At 38.0% G+C, this 21309-nt stretch overlaps 1 pseudogene; it reads right to left on the bottom strand.

Moving 5' to 3' along the window:
• Positions 1-21012, bottom strand: part of LOC124094643 (small ribosomal subunit protein eS1-like) — a 69997-nt pseudogene extending 48985 nt beyond the window's left edge.
• Between the last annotated feature and the right edge of the window lie 297 nt (positions 21013-21309).

Here is a 21309-nt window from a genome sequence, read left to right as displayed (position 1 = left end):
GCACTGGGTTGAAATGATTCACACAGCTATTTTATTGCAGAATCACAACAGTGATCACTGTGGCTGAGAGGGGATGCAGCCCTTTTTAAGTGTGTGTAGCATGAGAATGGTTATTAGGACTCCAACACACAGTCGTGACAATGAATGGTGGTTTGATGCCTCCTTGGAGCAGGAAAGGGATGAAAGATGGGGTTTTGTTTGCAGTCTCTGGGAAGGCAGCACCCAGTGGGGAAAGAAGTAGGCACAGCTTTTCTCTTGCTACTCACTGGAGGAGACTAGACATAGTCTAAAGGGTTACATCTTTCATTGCCATCTTTTTCTCAGTCTCTTTTTAGAGAAACCATGCTTCCTTGGGGGGGAGGTTATATTTTGTCTGCCTCTATTGGCATTTCTGTTTTATGAACTTCTCTAGTACCCAGGCAGGAATATGGAAGCAAAGCAAACCATCAAAACACAGAAAATTCACTTCTTTGTCACTTTTGAAGTTATAAAAATCTTTCACTTGTTTGTATTTTTCTCTCTTCTTTCAGAGCCCTCTGATGTTTTCTTATTTTGTCTGGGATTTTTAGTTGTAATTAGTAGGAAGAATAAGGGACAATGCACTGAATCCTGTTCCAGAGGGAAAGACTGGTACAATTTTGAGGCCAGATTTTTAGTTCTGGCTTAAATTTCAGTATTTCCTAAACATGTTCTACATGTTTTCCTTGACAGTTATACAGGAAGTAAAAGATTTAGTTCTAGCCTCCAATTCTGTTATGGTTAAATTCAGCTAAAATGTACTGATTGAAAACCTTGTATGTGCCAGACACAGTTCTGAAGTGAAACAAAGTATCATAGTGTGTATTTGGGGAACAGATATATGAACACATAAACCAATTATAATGGGAAAGTGCTGTATTATAAAATGTTTTAAAACATTGCTAAAGTAATAAATACATTTTTATATGCATGTACCTTAGGGAAAAGCAAGGCAACCTGTGACAATTGAGCTAATTTTTCAGACTTTTGTAGCAATTTGACAGACTATTTGGGAAATGAAACACGAAGTAAAAATTCTAATTTTCATATATGTATGAAAATTCCTATAATCAATAAAAACTATACAGAAAATAATTAGATGTGTCTGAATAAGTAAAGGTTAAGGAAAGGGAGATATAAGGGAAATGCATAATGGTTTTTTTTTTCCCCCCTGAGCATTAATTTAGGTCACATCAGTCAGGGAAAGGTAAACTATGAAATTCAGGCCATTACATATATGTGGGGAAAGGCCATATGATTTTCTTATTATGGAGATTATCAAGTACAGTTAACCCTGAACAACACAAGTCTGAACTACTTGGTTACACCTAATCATAGATTTTCACTGAAGACTTGTGACAAATTGAAGAAGACTCACAGACAAACTGTGTAGCCTAGGAATACCAAAACAAGGGAAAAAATTAGAAAGTATGTCATGAATGCACAAAATATAAACAGATAGCGGTTTATCTTGTGCTACCATAAAATACACACAAGTCTCTTATTAGAAGTTAAAATTTATCAAAACTTCTGCACACAAACACTTGCAGACTGTACATGGCACTACTATTCATAGTTGAGACAAAGTTAAATAAGAGAAAATGAGCAATATTAAATCATAAATGCATACAATTAACTACAGTAATATTGTACTGCTATAATAATTGTGTGGCCATCTCCTTTTTTCTTGTGGTGAACTCAAGGGTTGTGAGCAGAGGATGATAATCACCTCCAAATGAGCAGCTTGTCTCTCTAGTAGATAACCTACTCCAGTAAAAAAGTGATCTCTTACCATTCTCAAATATTTTATACTATATATAATAACACAACACACACAATATGAGATATTTGACTGCTTATTAGTAAGGCATTCACTTAGCAGCAGGTTATTAGTAGTTAAGATTTCAGGAGTCAAAGCTATATAAAGATTTTTTCACTGCAATGGGGGTGAGGTTTAGGCCTCTGATCTCTACGTTTTTTAAAAATCAATTGTATTGCTATTTTGGGAATGACAATGAGTAAGGAACTCATTATCAACCATTTTAATTTTATATAAATGGGAAATATGGAGGCATTAAAACTAAATATCAGTAAATACCTACATAATGTCATGATCACTAATGTATATTAAATATTGGAAAGGAAAGAGAAATAAAAATTAAAGTAATCCAGGAAACTGAGAGACAATGTCAGATTCACTCTGACAGAATGACTCTGAGGTGACATGGCCATTGTTAAAAAGAACATGATGGAGGAAAAATCATCATTATTATTTCTTGAGGAATATTGTTCCTTAAAATTATAGACTAAGAAGGGCTGGGCACTGTGTCCAAAGCCTGTAATCCCAGAGTCTTGGGAGGTGAGGCAGGAGGATCATGAGTTTAAAGCCAGCCTCAGCAATTAGCGAGGCCCTAAACTACTTAGCAAGACCTTATCTCTATATAAAATATATACTTTTAAAAAGGACTGGGTATGTGGCTTATTGGTGAAACAGTCTTACTTAATCATAAATGACTTAGAAACTATTTCTAAAAAAGTTATACTTTATTTCTAAAGGTATGGTGCTGTTTAGACTCTAATCATATTTGATATTAGATCAATTATAATAGGTAGAAGTCCAAAATCAACTTTTAAGTTTTGATTTTCATAAGGCATTGATTTATTCAATAAAATTAATTTTAAAATAGTTGAGCTGTCTGATTTTAAATAAGCCAAGGTATTAAGATTAAAGATGTGGAAAATTGAAATTTCTCCATGGTGTGATGGAATGGCTTACAATCTCTTCATTATATAATAGCAATCAAATAAATCCATTTAAATCATTCATTGACTCCTGAATATTTCACTAACTGATGGCATATCGTGAACATTAATTTAAGAAAGGTAATATGTGCCACTCCAAAGGAGGGGAAACGAAACTAGCCACAGCTAGACATAATTGACATACTTCTCTTTGACACCTAAAAATATTCGGAGAAAAATGTGAGTGCCAGAGCTTCTCTTGGAGTTTTGTAGGAACATCTGCTAATGGTAAAAATGTTATGGATAAAAATGTAGAAGGATCTCCTATGGTTTGAATATTTGTTCCTTCCAAAATTCATATCGAAACTTAATCGCTATTGTGGTGGTTTTATAAGGAGGGCCTTTTTGGAGGAAGTGATTATGTCATGGGGCTCTGCTCTCATGAAGGGATTACTGCCTGGAAAGGCCCTCACTAGACATTGAACCTGCTAGTGCCTTGATCTGGGACTTCTGAGCTCCATACTGTGAGAAATAAATTTGTTCTTTATGAATTACTCAGTATTAGGTATTTTGATAAAGTAGGAAAAATGGGCTTAAGGTAGGACACATGTAGCTTCATAAATATGGCCCTTGTTCATATGCTGTGAATGTTTGGGTTTAAACTTTGAAGATTTTTCATTTGACATAATAAGCCTGAGTATAGTCTGTCCAGTGCTGTTCCTACTAACAAAAAGGTAGGATCAAGGCTCAGTCTTCTAACTTCCTGTATCACCATGCTTAACAGTTTACTGCCATTCTCTTAGTATGAAATAGTCACTGTGCCTTTTGTTGTTGTTGTTCTAATTAGTTATATACAACAGCAGAATGCATTTCGACTCATTATACACAAACAGAGCACAACTTTTCATTTTTTTGATTGTACACCATGCAGAGTCAACACCATTCGTACAATCATACACATACATAGGGTAATAATGTCCATCTCATTCCACTATCTTTCCCACCCCTATAACTCCTCCTCTCCACTCTTCTCACTCCACTCTGTCCAATTCAAAGTTCCTCCATTCTTACGTTGTCCCTGCCCCCACTATAGATCAGCATCCACTTATCAAAGAAAACATTTGACGAGGATGTGGGAGAAATGGTACACTCATTTGTTACTGGTAGGATTGCAAATTGGTGCAACCACCTTGGAAAGTATGGAGATTCCTTAGAAAACTTGGAATGGAACCACCATTCGATCTAGCTATCCCACTCCTTGATCTATAACCAGAGGACTTAAAATGAGCATACTACACTGAGGCAGCCACATCAATGTTTATAGCAGCTCAATTCACAATAGCTAAACTGTGGAACCAACCTAGATGCCCTTCAATAAATCATTGGATAAAGAAAGTATGGTATATATACACAATGGAATATTACTCAGCCTTAAAGAAAGATGAAATTATGGCATTTGGAGGTAAATGAATGGAGTTGGAGAATATCCTTGTGTTTTTAATCATTGTGTCCTTTCTCAAGGCATTAAAGGGGGAATAATAAAAGAGAGAAAGGTGAGCAGCTGAAGGGCACACACATTAAAGATGTGCCTATTAAAAAGGCTTGCTAAGTAAAGTAAGCCAATTCCCCAAAACCAAATGTTGAATCTTTTCTCTGATATGAGAATGCTGATCCATAATGGTGATGGGGTGGGGAAAGAACATGGGAGAATACTTTAGATAGGACAAAGGGGAGGGAGGGAGAGAGAGGGGGCAGTGGAATGAGATGGACATCATTACCCTAAGTACATGTATGAAGACACAAATGGTCTGACTCTGCTTTGTGTACAAATAGACATGAAAAATGATGCTCTGTATGTGTACTATGAATTGAAATGCATTCTGTTGTCCTATATAACTAATTAGAATTAAAAATAAGTCTTTCTGGGAATTCCCTTGGTAAGATCTGCTTCTGTGTAGTTGTCCATATAGGATATGTGGTCACACATGGTATACCTCCAGAGATGGAGACTTGATGTTGCCACATGGTCTACACAGAGTGAATTCATCTTCAGAACAGTGAGCTTGACCTTAGTGCCCTTAAGTATACACTGTGGCTTGAATAACAAGAATATAGAAGATCCTCATTTGCCTGGAGCTGTCTTTGGGTCCAACAACTACTTCATCTATTCTGTTTTCCTTTGGTTTCTTATTTCTAATTCCTTGTATTTCCTTCTCTCCTCTTGTTTTTACTGTATGACTTTGGCTACTCCTGAAATTTGCTTTCTTTCTATCTAGGGGGATTTTAAATCTAGTGTCTGGCCTCAAACCCTCTCAAGTTTTGCAGTATCTTCTCTGTCTCTCTGTGTTTGTTGCAAGCTGGAATTATGGCCACCAGGGGCTCCCAGGTTCATGTGCTTTCAGCTTTATCAACACAAAGGAAAAGATTCTAGATTTTTCATTCCATATTTGAAATAGTGTAGACAAAGATTTTTCTAACATCGCCTGGCTTGTATGCCTCACTCAGGAAATGAGTGATGTGCTTACTTCCACAGTGAAGTGTGCCTAAGTGCATATGCATCATTTCCCTAAAAAAAGATAAGGGACTTGTCAGCAGCATTTGGGGAAAAGAACCAATAGAATGAAAAACAATGATACACACTACACTACAAGGTTCTATTTATTTTCTTTCTCTATGCTACCAAATAATGTTTTGTTGTTGTTGAGGAGACATGGCTTGAAACTATTTTCTAAAAGTTTTGCATTACCTCTCAATTAACAACTAAGCATTTTACAAATGATTACAAATTTCCCAAGGAAATCCTCTTTTCTGTTAAATAACATTTCAGATTGTTATGAGTTTACCTTTGTTTAAAAATGATAGTGGAAATAAAAAGATGATAGTGGGAACAAATCCAATGTTATTCTGCATAAAGAGAAATCAAGGGCGGTGAGCAACATGTTGAATAGGTCCTGACATATAGTGAATATAGTAGGCATAGGTCTGGTTCCCAACAATTCTTCAGTGAAAAAAGAGATTAAATATATTTTATACTTATAATAATGGTGAGGCAAAATACTGCCTTGCATCTACTAGGGATTGAATTCGAATGTGATGGTTAGAATATCCTGTATTTGTCATTACATTCCACAGACATATCTCCATTTTAACTTTCACCTTTAAGGTTGTAATTATGATTTAGCAAAAAGTATTTCCATTTAGATTCAGTTCAATGTCATTATCTCTGAGAATTGAGTGTTATTGCGGTTTGATTGAGCGAATGGTATTTGGTAGTTTTCATCCTAGATGGGCAGTATCACGGTGTAAACCAATACAGTGATTCACTGTTGAAAGTGTAAATGAAAGATGTTACCAGATGCTGGAGAGCAATAACACTTTTCATCTGAGATCAATAGCACCTTAATTTTTGTGTAAAACACTGGCTAGCAAACCATTTCTATCCATATTATATCATTTAATTCTTAGAGTATGTCTTTGAGGTAGAAAATAATTCCTTCATTTTAAAGAAAATTATTACCAGAGATATTTATGTGACATATTCTTGACTCCAGCTAATACACCCTACAAACTCAAACCTAAATATTTTGATTCTAGTTCAGTCCTATTTTTATATCACACCTGTTCCTTTGAACACAAGAGGAAATATTTTCTGTTCACTTTATGACAATGGTAAAAAGGAACTTGGAATAAAGGTGAAATGTATTTATTTTCTGACAAAATCATAGAATGGCATATCATTCATTTGATACTACTACAAGCCTTATCCTTAATACTCAAAAGAATGTCTGACACATTTAGCAGACTACATACATGAAGATGTAAGATTAATAGATGAATGAGTGCTAAGTCAAGCAAGGATCATGCGCCATTCTTGACACCATCAAGAGTTGAAAATCCTGCTCTCAAGAAACTTACTATTTAAGAGGAAATATTCACATCTCAATAATGAAATGTTATACAAAGTAAAAAGTGCTGAAGTAAAAAATATGCCAGATGTTTCGAGAGCATATAAATGATGGATAAGTTGAGCAAATCTTCACAGGCATGTGATATTTGAGTCCCACCTTTAAAGAGTAGTCAGATCTTGCATCACAGAGAGGGTGCATCAATGCACAAAAGTGCAATAGAAAAGAATGTGAGCAGTTCCATGTAAGGCTGGGGTTCCAGTAGCATGGGGAACTCGGGACAGCAAAGCGTGACTGTGGATCATTACAGGCTTCTTGTTGAGGACATGGCTTTGTATCCCAAGGTAATAAGCAGATTTACACCATAGATCATTAAACTTGGTGGCAGCAGGGAGAAATGACTGGAGTAAGGAGAGCTGTGAGCCAGACATTTTGTTTGGTGTCTAATTTGAATGTGAGCAAATGAACTGCTGAGTCAGTGTGGAGGATGAGAGTGAGGAGACAGATTTTTAGGAATGACTAGATAAATTGAATTTTGTGATATTTGAAGATTATACAAACGTTAGGCTCTGAGAAGAAGTGTTCAAAATTACAAATGCAAAATTAGCTGAGAAAGCAAATATCTGTAATGAAGAAATAATAAAATACTATTAATTTTTAAAGGCTAACAAACACTACAAATTTCAGATAATATATAAAACTACATTCTTGATACATCAAAATATATAATTGATATATAAATTATATTGATATATACTTTTTAATATCTTCATATGACAATGATTTTGTAATTGTATTTTCTATAAAGAAATGAAGACTTTTTCTATAGATCAAATTTTTATTGATTATTTGAATGCAAAAAAAAATTGTGGCTTTACATATCGTCTTATATGCTGCTTGTAATACTGCTACAGGTTGTGTCCTCCAAAAACAGGCATTCTGATAGAATTCCTTTAAAGATTATTCATCTAAAAAGGAAGAAAAAGTATGGCAAATTTCTAAGTATACACACTGCATTACAAATCATATTTATGCTTCAAAATAACTTTTGTATTGACTGGACACTTATGTGAACCAACTATTTTTTAAAAATTATGCATGTTTGATAATGGAAGAATTTTCCACATATTAGTTGCTGGTTCTGCAAAGGTACTATTAGTTCCAGTGATAGAGGCTGGAGAATACCTTCTGATCAATACTCACCTCTTCACCTTCTTGCAGTGATGGAGGGTGAGTCAGAATTATGAGAGTAAGAGTATTTCTGGAAGCTATTCCTACAACAGGAATGCTAGCAATTATGGAACCACTCAGAGAAGTGGCTGAAAACCACAGCAATATAGTCTAATAAACATAAACTGAAATACTTCCAACTCAGTTACCCCTTTACTGGATTCCAAACATGCCTTGTGGTCACCCTAACACTACTCCATGTGAGGGAAGTGTAATGGAGGGGAAATCACTGTGGAGACAGATATTTTAGCTGATGGTGGTTCTTTTTTTGAAAACTTAAAAAAAAACATAATACAGATAAACACATCAGCAGAGCCTTACTCAGATGTAGGAAAGGATTCTTTGTATGCAAAAGGCCTCACAGTTTACACTAGAAGAGCTTACAATAAGCCTGTCCCTGGGAGATAAAAACCATCTCTGTAGACTTGTTGGATATGAAGGATGGATGAAATAGAAATATGGAAGTATGATCAATTTTTCTAGCTTTTATAACTTGTTTTATGATAACATGATAAAAGCAGGGTGAATAATTTTCTAGGTTTTATGGTCCTATTTTTAACACTAAAACTCCTACACCTCCTATACTCCTACCACCTCCCCTGTAATACAAACATATCAATTTTCAGATATGTAAAGGTGGAGGGAAAAGGCAGCCCCAAAAGTAGAGAATGAAGGAAAAAATTTATTTAGTGTGAAAAGAGTGCAGCATAGATTATCTGCCTTTCATAGATGCTGTTGTTTTGATCTCTGATCACTGATGTTGGCAGTTAAGATTTATAGCTCTCAAAAATACATTGTGCTTGTTTGGATCACTCTGACTAATGCAATTTAAGTGCAAAAACTTTAGTGCATTGTAATCCTGAGCATTAAAAATCTGTGTTTGAATTTGCCTATAAATTAACCATGGTGATTTGTATTGGGGTACGACTTATAGAAAAAAATGAAAACAACTCAAATGAAAGGAGAAGCTATTTATTCAGAGCTTGCTAGAGCAGAATTAGCCCCCACCACTTGCATTTGGCAGAGATTCAAAGGCAGACAGGTGAACGGAAAAAAAAAAAAAAGGTTTATAATAAAACAAAGAGAAAACTTCCAATATAACTTGTTTGTAAGGTACTGGCATAGGGATGCTGAGAGTAGGCAAATTAGAAGCAGGGCATCCTGTATAATTGGTTTGGAGAATATATTTTCTTTCTCCAGGCAAACACAAAGAAAATTGGCAATTATTCAACAAATTGTGATCATTCTGTGCTGACTGCTTCAGAAGATTTGGATTAGAGTTCTATCATCATATATGGTCTGACCCTTGTCTATTTTTATATCTAGTCTCACGTCAGTTTAATTTCAACATGGTGAAAATTATAACCATTTTTCTAAGAATACAGATAATGAAAATAAGCACATTTTAATACCAACATCAGCATGACCCAGACATTACCATAAAAAGAAGGATCAAAACTTCATAATTTTGGGTGTTTTCAAGCTGGCAGAATAGAGGAGTCACTTTCTTGGCAGCTCCTTGGTATGAAACCAAGAAAGCAGAGAGGTAGCTTCTCCACAAGGTGAATGAACAGAAGAAAAAAATTGGGGGTGTGTGTGGTTACTGAAATGTAAAACTGCACATTCAAACCAGATCAGGGAATCAGGAGGTTAGATATAATAAAATGAGGAAGAAATCCCCAGCTGTCGCGACCCCTCGCCGGCAAGGGAAAACACGACACAGGATTCTTCTTTCAGCAGTTTATTCAGGCCTTGTTTCATGTATCATCTTCTAGTGACCCCCCCGCCGAGTGCCCAAGCACAGCCTAATAAAGCCTCCCGCATACCAATCCCAAGCTGCCACGTGGATCTCTCTCATAGGGTGGGAAGGGATTGCGTGCCAATTCTCCATATAAGGAGTTGTTTATCACAGGCCACAGTGGAAGCCGGCGCCATCTTCTAATGGCGGCTACGGTCTATTTGTGACAGCAAATCTTACTATAAAGAGAGAGCACAATTTTTCATATCTCTGGTTGTATATAAAGTATGTTGACACCAATTCGTGTCTTCATACGTGTACTTTGGATAGTAATGATCCTCACATTCATTAATAACCCCATGCCCTCCTTTCACCTCCAACCCCTCTTCCCTATCTAGAGTTGACTAATCCTCCCATGCTCCCTCTCCCTATTCCACTATGAATCAGTCTCCTTATATCAAAGAAAACATTTGGCATTTGGTTTTTGGAGCAAAATCTTATCTTCTCTAACTCCATCCAATTACCTGCATAAAAAAATATACGGCATATATACACAATGGAATATTACTCAGCAATAAAAGAAAATAAAATCATTACATTTGCAGGAAGGAAAAATTTTGCAGCTGCAGTGCAGGGGTCAGCAACCTAGAGAGCAGATTCCTAGCAAACCCAAGTCTGGCCCCAAATACAGGCCCAGTAAACACACACCACATGACATAGAGTATGCTTAAGTAACCAGGAGAAAAATCAAATGTGGAGAGAGGTTTACACAGGGGACAACTAGTCATGGAACACACCCAGTCCCTGTTCCCCCTCCAATCTGGCTGCTTTCAAGATGGGCTGGTAGATATAAGAATGTCTAGGAACTCAGAGGGGTGGGGATAGGAGAGATTGTTTGGATACTAAATTGCAGAACAGGAAACATGGGGTCTGCAGTTGACAAAGGAGACTCAAAATTGGCTCCTTCCCAATATTACATTTCAAAGCCCTAGAAAAAGAAGAAATCAACACCAAAAGCAGTCAAACACAGGAAATAATTAAAATCAGAGTTGATATCAATAAAATTGAAACAAAAGAAACAATTTAAGTAATTGACAAAAGAAAAGTTGGTTCTTTGAAAAAAAATCAATAAAATTGATAAACCCTTAGCCAAGCTGATGAAGAGAAAGTGAGGGAAAACTCAATTACTAAAATTTATGATGAGTAAGGAAACATCACAATGGACACTACTGAAATAGAGACAATAATCAGAACCTATTTTGAACATTAATACTCTAATAAAATAGAAATCTTGAAGACATCAACAAATTTATAGACATGTATGGCCTACCCAAATTAAATCAGGAAGTCATAGAAGATCTAAAAACATATTGAATTTCATTAAAGATGCTGTCAAAAGTCCACCAAGAAAGACTTATACAATGAAAACTACAGAACCCTAAAGAGAGAAATAGAAGAAGATCTTAGAAGATGGAAAAATATACCCTGTTCATGGATAGGCAGAACTAATATCATCAAAATGGCGATATTACCAAAAGTTCTCTATAGGTTTAATGCAATGCCAATCAAAATCCCAACGGCATTTCTTGTAGAAATAGAGAAAGCAATCATGAAATTCATATGGAAAAATAAAAGACCCAGAATAGCAAAAACAATGCTAAGCAGGAAGTGTGAATCAGGCGGTATAGCGATACCAGACTTCAAACTATACTACAGAGCAATAGTAACAAAAACAGCATGGTACTGGTACCAAAACAGGCGGGTGGACCAATGGTACAGAATAGAGGACACAGAAACCAATCCACAAAACTACAAATATCTTATATTTGATAAAGGGGCTAAAAGCATGCAATGGAGGAAGGATAGCATCTTCAACAAATGGTGCTGGGAAAACTGGAAATCCATATGCAACAAAATGAAACTGAATCCCTTTCTCTCGCCATGCACAAAAGTTAATTCAAAATGGATCAAGGAGCTTGATATCAAATCAGAGACGCGCCGTCTGATAGAAGAAAAAGTTGGCTACGATCTACATACTGTGGGGTCGGGCTCCAAATTCCTCAATAGGACACCCATAGCACAAAAGTTAATAACTAGAATCAACAAATGGGACTTACTCAAACTAAGAAGTTTTTTCTCAGCAAAAGAAACAATAAGAGAGGTAAATAGGGAGGCTACACCCTGGGAACAAATCTTTACTCCTCACACTTCAGATAGAGCCCTAATATCCAGAGTATACAAAGAACTCAAAAAATTAGACAATAAGAGAACAAACAACCCAATCAACAAATGGGCCAAGGACCTGAACAGACACTTCTCAGAGGAGGACATACAGTCAATCAACAAGTACATGAAAAAATGCTCACCATCTCTAGCTGTCAGAGAAATGCGAATCAAAACCACCCTAAGATACCATCTCACTCCAGTTAGATTGGCAGCCATTAGGAAGTCAAACAACAACAAGTGCTGGCGAGGATGTGGGGAAAAGGGTACACTTGTACATTGCTGGTGGGACTGCAAATTGGTGCAGCCAATTTGGAAAGCAGTATGGAGATTTCTTGGAAAGCTGGGAATGGAGCCACCGTTTGACCCAGCTATTCCCCTTCTTGGTCTATTCCCTAAAGACCTAAAAAGAGCATGCTACAGGGACACTGCTACATCGATGTTCATAGCAGCACAGTTCACAATAGCAAGACTGTGGAACCAACCTAGATGCCCTTCAATAGATGAATGGATAAAAAAAAATGTGGCATTTATACACAATGGAGTATTACTCTGCATTAAAAAATGACAAAATCATAGAATTTGTAGGGAAATGGATGGCATTAGAGCAGATTATGCTAAGTGAAGCTAGCCAATCCCTAAAAAACAAATGCCAAATGTCTTCTTTGATATAAGGAAAGTAACTAAGAACAGAGTAGGGACGAAGAGCAGGAGAAGAAGATTAACATTTAACAGGGATGAGAGGTGGGAGGGAAAGGGAGAGAGAAGGGAAATTGCACGGTAATGGAAGGAGACCCTCAGGGTTATACAGTGGAGGGGGTAGAGAGAGAGGAGGGGAGGGGAGGGGAGAGGTGGGGAGGGGGGAGGGTGGAGGATGGGAAAGGCAGCGGAGCACAACAGACACTAGTATGGCAATTTGTAAATCAATGGATGTGTAACTGATGTGATTCTGCAATCTGTGTATGGGGTGAAGGTGGGAGTTCATAACCCACTTGAATCAAAGTGTGGAATATGATATGTCAAGAAATTTGTAATGTTTGGAACAACCCACAATAAAAAATTAAAAAAAAAATAAGTCCACCAAGATAGAAAAGCCCTGAACCAGACAGACTTTCAGCTGTTTTATCAGACCTTCAAAAAAGAACTAGCCAACCACTCCTGCAAGGTAGGCGGGACTGGGACCCACCTGCAGAAGAGGAGCAGCGGCCTGCTGAGAGGCAGAGCCACCCCCTCCCCTTGCGCCGGCAAGGTAGACGGAACTGTGACCACCGACAGAACAGGCCAGACCTGCAACCGACAAACAGAACAGGCCCAGTGGACTGAGGAAGGGTAGAGCCGCCCCCCCACCCGAGCGCCTGCAAGGTAGGCGGATCTGCGACCCACTGGCAGAACAGCCCCAGAGGCCTGCAGAGCGGCAGTGCCGCTTCCCGCGCCTGCAAAGTAGGCAGAACTGTGACCACCAACAGAACAAGCCTAGCGGCCCGCAGAGGGACAGAGCCGCCGCCCGCGCCTGCAAGGTAGGCGGACCTGCTACCAACCGGCAGAGCAGGCGCAGCGGCCTGCCGGCATGGTAGGCACATTGCCCGAATTGGAGGAGGGGCAGAGCCGCCGCCCGCACCTGCAAGGGAGACTTTGCAACTATACAAGACCAGTATAAATATACAGGGGGAAAATTCAATAGCACAACAGTTTCACCAAGCAGAAAGAAATGCGAACAGTATGAAGAGACAAGGAAAGAAAGGACCACAAGCAATGCAGGTCAACTCAACGTTAGAAGAGGTAATAGCTGCAGCAGATGGAATGTCAGATAAAGAATTCAGGATATACATGCTTCAGATGATCTGGAGTCTCAAGGAAGACATCAGACAGCAAAATCAGACAATGAAAGATCACTTCAACAATGAATTACATAAACAAATCCAAGAAGCAAAAGATCAACTATACAGGGAGATAGAGGTTATAAAAAACAAACAGAAATCCTAGAAATGCAGGAAGCAATAAACCAACTTAAAAACTCAATTGAGAATACTACCAGCAGAGTAGAACACTTAAAAGATAGAAAATCAGACAATGAAGATAAAGTATTTCAACTTGAAAATAACATAGACAGCTCAGCAAGACTGTTAAGAAACCATGAGCAGAACATCCAAGAAATATGGGATAACATCAAGAGACCAAATTTAAGAGTCATTGGGATACAGGAAGGGACAGAGTTTCAAACCAAAGGAATGAGCAATCTATTCAATGAAATAATACGAGAAAACTTCCCAGACTTGAAGAATGAGACAGAATCCCAAATCCTAGAAGCCTACAGGATGCCGAATGTGCAAAATCATAAGAGACCCACACCTAGACACATTATAATGAAAATGCCCAACATACAGAATAAGGAGAGAATTTTAAAAGCTACAAGAGAAAGGAAGCAGATTACATTTAGGGGTAAGCCAATCAGGATAACAGCTGATCTTTCAACACAGACTCTGAAAGCTAGAAGATCCTGGAATAACATATTTCAAACACTGAAAAACAATGGGTTCCAACCAAGAATTGTGTTTGCAGCGAAATTAAGCTTCAGGATGGAAGATGAAATTAAAACCTTCCACGATAAACAAAAGTTAAAAGAATTTGCAGCTAGAAAACCATCTCTTCAAAACATCCTTGGCAAAACATTGCAGAAAGAGGAAATGGAAAATAACAATGAAAACCAACAGTGGGAGGTAGGACAGTAAAGGGGGGAAAAATAATCAAAGAGGAAAACAAACCATGTTTAGTAACATAAATAAACAAATATGGCTGGAAGAACAACCCATATCACAATAATAACCCTAAATGTTAATGGCTTAAACTCACCAATTAAGAGACATAGGCTAGTAGAATGGATCACAAAACAAGACCCAACAATATGCTGCCTACAGGAGACGCATTTGATAGGAAAAGACATACATAGACTGAAGGTGAAAGGTTGGGAAAAATCATATCACTCATATGGACTTCGGAAACAAGCAGGTGTGTCCATACTCATATCAAATAAAATAGATTTCAAGCCCAAGTTAATCAAAAGGGATAAAGAGGGACACTACATACTGCTCAAGGGAACCATACACCAACAAGACAGAACAATCATAAATATATATGCCCCTAACAATGGTGCAGCTATGTTCATCAAACAAACTCTTCTCAAGTTCAAGAGTCTAATAGACCACCATACAATAATCATGGGAGACTTCAACACACCTCTCTCACCAATGGACAGATCTTCCAAACAAAAGTTGAATAAGGAAACTATAGAACTCAATAACACAATTAATAACCTAGACTTAATTGACATATATAGAATATACTTCCCAACATGAAGCAGTTACACTTTTTTCTCAGCAGCACATGGATCCTTCTCAAAAATAGATCACATATTATGTCACAGGGCAACTCTTAGACAATATAAAGGAGTAGAGATAATACCATGCATCTTATCTGATCATAATGGAATGAAACTGAAAATCAACGATAAAAGAAGGAAGGAAAAAGCATACATCACTTGGAGAATGAACAATAGGTTACTGAATGATCAATGGGTTATAGAAGACATCAAGGAGGAAATTAAAAAATTCTTAGAGATAAATGAAAACACAGACACAACATATAGAAATCTATGGGACACATTGAAAGCAGTTCTAAGAGTAAAATTCATTGCGTGGAGTTCAGTCCTTAAAAAAAGAAAAAACCAACAAATAAATGATCTCATACTTCATCTCAAAATCCTAGAAAAAGAAGAGCAAAACAACAGCAAAAGAAGTAGAAGGCAAGAAATAATGAAAATCAGAGCTGAAATTAATGAAATCGAAACAAAAGAAACAACTGAAAAATTTGACAAAACTAAAAGTTGGTTCTTTGAAAAAATAAACAAAATCGACAGACCCTTAGCTATGGTAGCGAAGAGAAGAAGAGAGAGAACTCAAATTACTAGCATACGGGATGAAAAAGGCAATATCACAACAGACACTTCAGATATACAGAAGATAATCAAAAACTATTTTGTATCCTTATACTACAATAAATTAGAAGATAGTGAAGGCATCGATAAATTTCTTAATTCATATGATCTGTCCAGATTGAGTCAGGAGGATATAGACAACCTAAACAGAGCAATATCAATTGAGGAAATAGAAGAAACCATAAAAAGACTACCAACTAAGAAAAGCCCAGGACCGGATGGGTATACAGCAGAGTTTTACAAAACCTTTAAAGAGGAACTAATACCAATACTTTTCAAGCTACTTCAGGAAATAATAGAAAAAGAGGGAGAACTTCCAAATTCATTCTATGAGGCCAACATCACCCTGATACCTAAACCAGACAAAGACACTTCAAAGAAAGAAAACTACAGACCAATATCTCTAATGAACCTAGATGCAAAAATCCTCAATAAAATTCTGGCGAATCGGATACAAAAACTTATCAAAAAAATTGTGCACCATGATCAAGTAGGATTCATCCCTGGGATACAAGGCTGGTTCAATATACGGAAATCAATAAATGTTATTCACCACATCAATAGACTTAAAAATAAGAACCATATGATCATCTCGATAGATGCGGAAAAAGCATTCGACAAAGTACAGCATCCCTTTATGTTCAAAACTCTAGAAAAACTAGGGATAACAGGAACATACCTCAATATTGTAAAAGCAATCTATGCTAAGCCTCAGGCTAGCATCATTCTGAATGGAGAAAAATTGAAGGCATTCCCTCTAAATTCTGGAACAAGACAGCGATGCCCTCTCTCACCACTTCTCTTCAATATAGTTCTCGAAACACTGGCCAGAGCAATTAGACAGACGAAAGAAATTAAAGGCTTCAAAATAGGAAAAGAAGAACTTAAATTATCACTATTTGCAGATGACATGATTCTATACCTAGCAGACCCAAAAGGGTCTACAAAGAAACTATTAGAGCTAATAAATGAATTCAGCAAAGTGGCAGGATATAAAATCAACACGCATAAATCAAAGGCATTCCTGTATATCATCAACAAATCCTCTGAAATGGAAATGAGGACAACCACTCCATTCACAATATCTTCAAAAAAATAAAATACTTGGGAATCAACCTAACAAAAGAGGTGAAAGACTTATACAATGAAAACTACAGAACCCTAAAGAGAGAAATAGAAGATCTTAGAAGATGGAAAAATATACCCTGTTCATGGATAGGCAGAACTAACATCATCAAAATGGCGATATTACCAAAAGTTCTCTATAGGTTTAATGCAATGCCAATCAAAATCCCAACTGCATTTCTTGTAGAAATAGAGAAAGCAATCATGAAATTCATATGGAAAAATAAACGACCCAGAATAGCAAAAACAATGCTAAGCAGGAAGTGTGAATCAGGCGGTATAGCGATACCAGACTTCAAACTATACTACAGAGCAATAGTAACAAAAACAGCATGGTACTGGTACCAAAACAGGCGGGTGGACCAATGGTACAGAATAGAGGACACAGAAACCAATCCACAAAACTACAAATATCTTATATTTGATAAAGGGGCTAAAAGCATGCAATGGAGGAAGGATAGCATCTTCAACAAATGGTGCTGGGAAAACTGGAAATCCATATGCAACAAAATGAAACTGAATCCCTTTCTCTCGCCATGCACAAAAGTTAATTCAAAATGGATCAAGGAGCTTGATATCAAATCAGGATAGAAGAAAAAGTTGGCTACGATCTACATACTGTGGGGTCGGGCTCCAAATTCCTCAATAGGACACCCATAGCACAAAAGTTAATAACTAGAATCAATAAATGGGACTTATTCAAACTAAAAAGTTTTTTCTCAGCAAAAGAAACAATAAGAGAGGTAAATAGAGAGCCTACATCCTGGGAACAAATCTTTACTCCTCACACTTCAGATAGAGCCCTAATATCCAGAGTATACAAAGAACTCAAAAAATTAGACAATAAGAGAACAAACAACCCAATCAACAAATGGGCCAAGGACCTGAACAGACACTTCTCAGAGGAGGACATACAATCAATCAACAAGTACATGAAAAAATGCTCACCATCTCTAGCAGTCAGAGAAATGCAAATCAAAACCTCCCTAAGATACCATCTCACTCCAGTTAGATTGGCAGCCATTATGAAGTCAAACAACAGCAAGTGCTGGCGAGGATGTGGGGAAAAGGGTACACTTGTACATTGCTGGTGGGACTGCAAATTGGTGCAGCCAATTTGGAAAGCAGTATGGAGATTTCTTGGAAAGCTGGGAATGGAGCCACCGTTTGACCCAGCTATTCCCCTTCTCGGTCTATTCCCTAAAGACCTAAAAAGAGCATGCTACAGGGACACTGCTACATCAATGTTCATAGCGCACAATTCACAATAGCAAGACTGTGGAACCAACCTAGATGCCCTTCAATAGATGAATGGATAAAAAAAAAATGTGGCATTTATACACAATGGAGTATTACTCTCCATTAAAAAATGACAAAATCATAGAATTTACAGGGAAATGGATGGCATTAGAGCAGATTATGCTAAGTGAAGCTAGCCAATCCCTAAAAAACAAATGCCAAATGTCTTCTTTGATATAAGGAGAGTAACTAAGAACAGAGTCGGGTCGAAGAGCATGAGAAGAAGATTAACATTAAACAGGGATGAGAGGTGGGAGGGAAAGGGAGAGAGAAGGGAAATTGCATGGAAATGGAAGGAGACCCTCAGAGTTATACAAAAGTACATACAAGAGGAAGTGAGGGGAAAGGGGAAAATAATACAAGGGGGACAAATGAATGTCAGTAGAGGGGGCGGAGAGAGAAGAGGGGAGGGGAGGGGAGGGGAGGGGGGATAGTAGAGGATAGGAAAGGCAACAGAATACAACAGACACTAGTATGGCAATATGTAAATCAATGGATGTGTAACTGATGTGATTCTGTAATCTGTATATGGGGTAAAAATGGGACCTCATAACCCACTTGAATCAAAGTGTGAAATATGATATATCAAGAACTATGTAATGTTTTGAACAACCAACAATAAAAAATTTAAAAAAAAGAACTAGCAACAATTGTTCTCAAATTATCCCGCAAAGTATAAAAGGAAGAAACCCTTCCAAACTCATTCTATGAGGCTAGTATCACTAGATACCAAAATCAAAGAAAGACACATCATTAAAGAAAATTTTGGAACAATATCCCTGATGAACATACATGCAAAAATTATTAATAAAATACTAGAAAATTGCATATAAAACCACATTAAAAAGATAGTACACCATGATTAAGCGGGGTTCTTCCCAGGGATGCAAGTTTGGTTCAACATACAGAAATCAATAAACATAGTTCATCACATCAATAAAGTTAAACACGAGAAGTATATGATTATCTAAATAGATGCATAAAAAGCATTTCAAAAAATACAGCATCCATTCATGTTCAAAACACTGGAAAAACTAAGGGAGTAGGAACATACCCCAACATTGTAAAAGCTATCTATGCTAAGCCCAAGGCCAACATCATTCTAAATGGAAAAAAAAATGAAAGCACTCCCTATAAAAACTGGAACAAGACAGGGATGCCCTCTTTCACCACTTCTATTCAACATAGTCCTGGAAACTCTAGCCAGAGAAATTGGACAGAAAAAGGAATTAAAGAGATGCAAACAGGAAAAGAAGAGCTCAAACTATCCCTATTTGCTGATAACTGAAAAATCTCCACCAGAAAACTTCTTGAATTTCTAAGAAATTCATCGAAGTGTTGGGATACAAAATCAACACCAATAAATCAATTGCATTCCTCTATGTCATTGATGAACCAACTAAAAAAGAAATTAGATAAACTGGTCCTTTCACAATAGTCTCAAAAAAAAAAATTTGGGAATCAATCTAACAAAAGAGGCAAAGACCTCTACAATGGAAACTACAGAACATTGAAGAAAGAAATTGAAGAAGACCTTAGAAGATGGAAATATCTCCCATGTTCTTGGATAAACAGAATTAATATTATTAAAATGGCCATACTACCAAAAGCAAAATAGAGATACAATGCAATTTCTATTAAGATTCTGATGACATTCTTCACAGAAATAGAAAAAACAATCATGATTTTTTTCTTTTTTTCTTTTTTTTAGAAATATAAGAGGCCCAGAATAGCCAAAGCAATCCTCAGGAAGAGTGAAGCAGGAGGCATCACAATACCAGACCTTAAACTATACGCAGAGCTGTAGTAACACAAATGTCATGGTGTTGGCACCAACATAAACATGAAGATCAATGGTACAGAATAGAAGACACAGAGACAAACCCACAAAAGTACAGTTATCTCATACTAGACAAAGATGCCATAAACATACATTGGAGAAAAGAGAGCCTCTTCAACAAAGTGCCGGGAAAACTGGAAATCTTTATGTAATAAAACAAAATTATTTCTATTTCTCACCCTTCATGAAAATCAGCTCCATGTGGATAAAGGACCTATGCATTAGGACAGAGACCCTGTGCTTACTAAAACAAAAACAAAGACCCAGCACTCCCTCATGTCACCTTAGGAATGAAATTCCTCAACAAGAATCCTGAAGTGGGCCGTGAGAGGTGGAAGGCGGTGCAGGTGCGCCGGGGGCCTGCCTGCGGGCCCAGCGCCTCAGGTGAGGCTGCCGTTTCTCTGTGGCTTCTTCCTTTTCTCTCCCCTTCCTGTCACACCTGTGGCCTGGCACTCGTGGGTGGGGTTTGGTCCGGGCAGTGTTGGTGGGGTGGAGGGCTCTCTGGCTCTGGAACCTTCTCTAGCTCTCAGAGGCTTAGTTAAATCTACCTCCTCGGGGCGCCTGCACGCGCCTGGAAGGCGCTCCACCCAGGGCCTTGCCACCGAGCTGCACCGCGGCCCTTTTTATTTTGTATTTTGTGACAGGGCCTCGCTGAGTTGCCCTGGCTGGCCTCAATCGCGGGAGCCTCCTGCCTCAGCCTCCCGAGTCACAGGGTCACAGATGTGTGTCACCAAGACCGCACGATTTTTGTTTTTGTTGTTTTGGGTTCCCCGGTTTGATGCATACGATTGGCAGGGGGCTCCCTTTGCTGCAAGAGGATCCCTTTCGGGACGGAGCTGCTGTCCCCCACCTGAGCTGGAACCTCGCTGGTCCAAGGGACCCCTTGGGTTCTCCTCTTCATCGGGAACTTTTAATTAGCACAAGTTCTCGGCGGACACAACATCTTTGTTTGTATGTGGTGCTGAGGATCGAACCCGGGCCGCACGCATGCCAGGGATACAAGGTTGGTTCAACATATGGAAATCAGAGGCTGGGAAGATGGCGGCGAGGGGAGTGCATTACCCCCGTGTGCTGCTTCACTGTGTGGGAGTGTGACAAGTCAGGACGGCTGAAGGATATCTTGTTGGGAATTTCCAGCAATAGTGGGGTGCGCCGGAACCTGGAGCAAGGATTTCCATCGCATGAGGATCGGCTACGG

This window comes from Marmota monax, unplaced genomic scaffold (assembly GCF_021218885.2).
Source record: "Marmota monax isolate L192 unplaced genomic scaffold, Marmota_monax_Labrador192_F-V1.1 WCK01_AAM20220418_F8-fsc00007, whole genome shotgun sequence".
Classification (NCBI taxonomy): Eukaryota; Metazoa; Chordata; class Mammalia; order Rodentia; family Sciuridae; genus Marmota; species Marmota monax.
The sequence above is the reverse complement of the archived record's forward strand: the minus strand, read 5'-3'. Positions and strand labels throughout refer to the sequence as shown.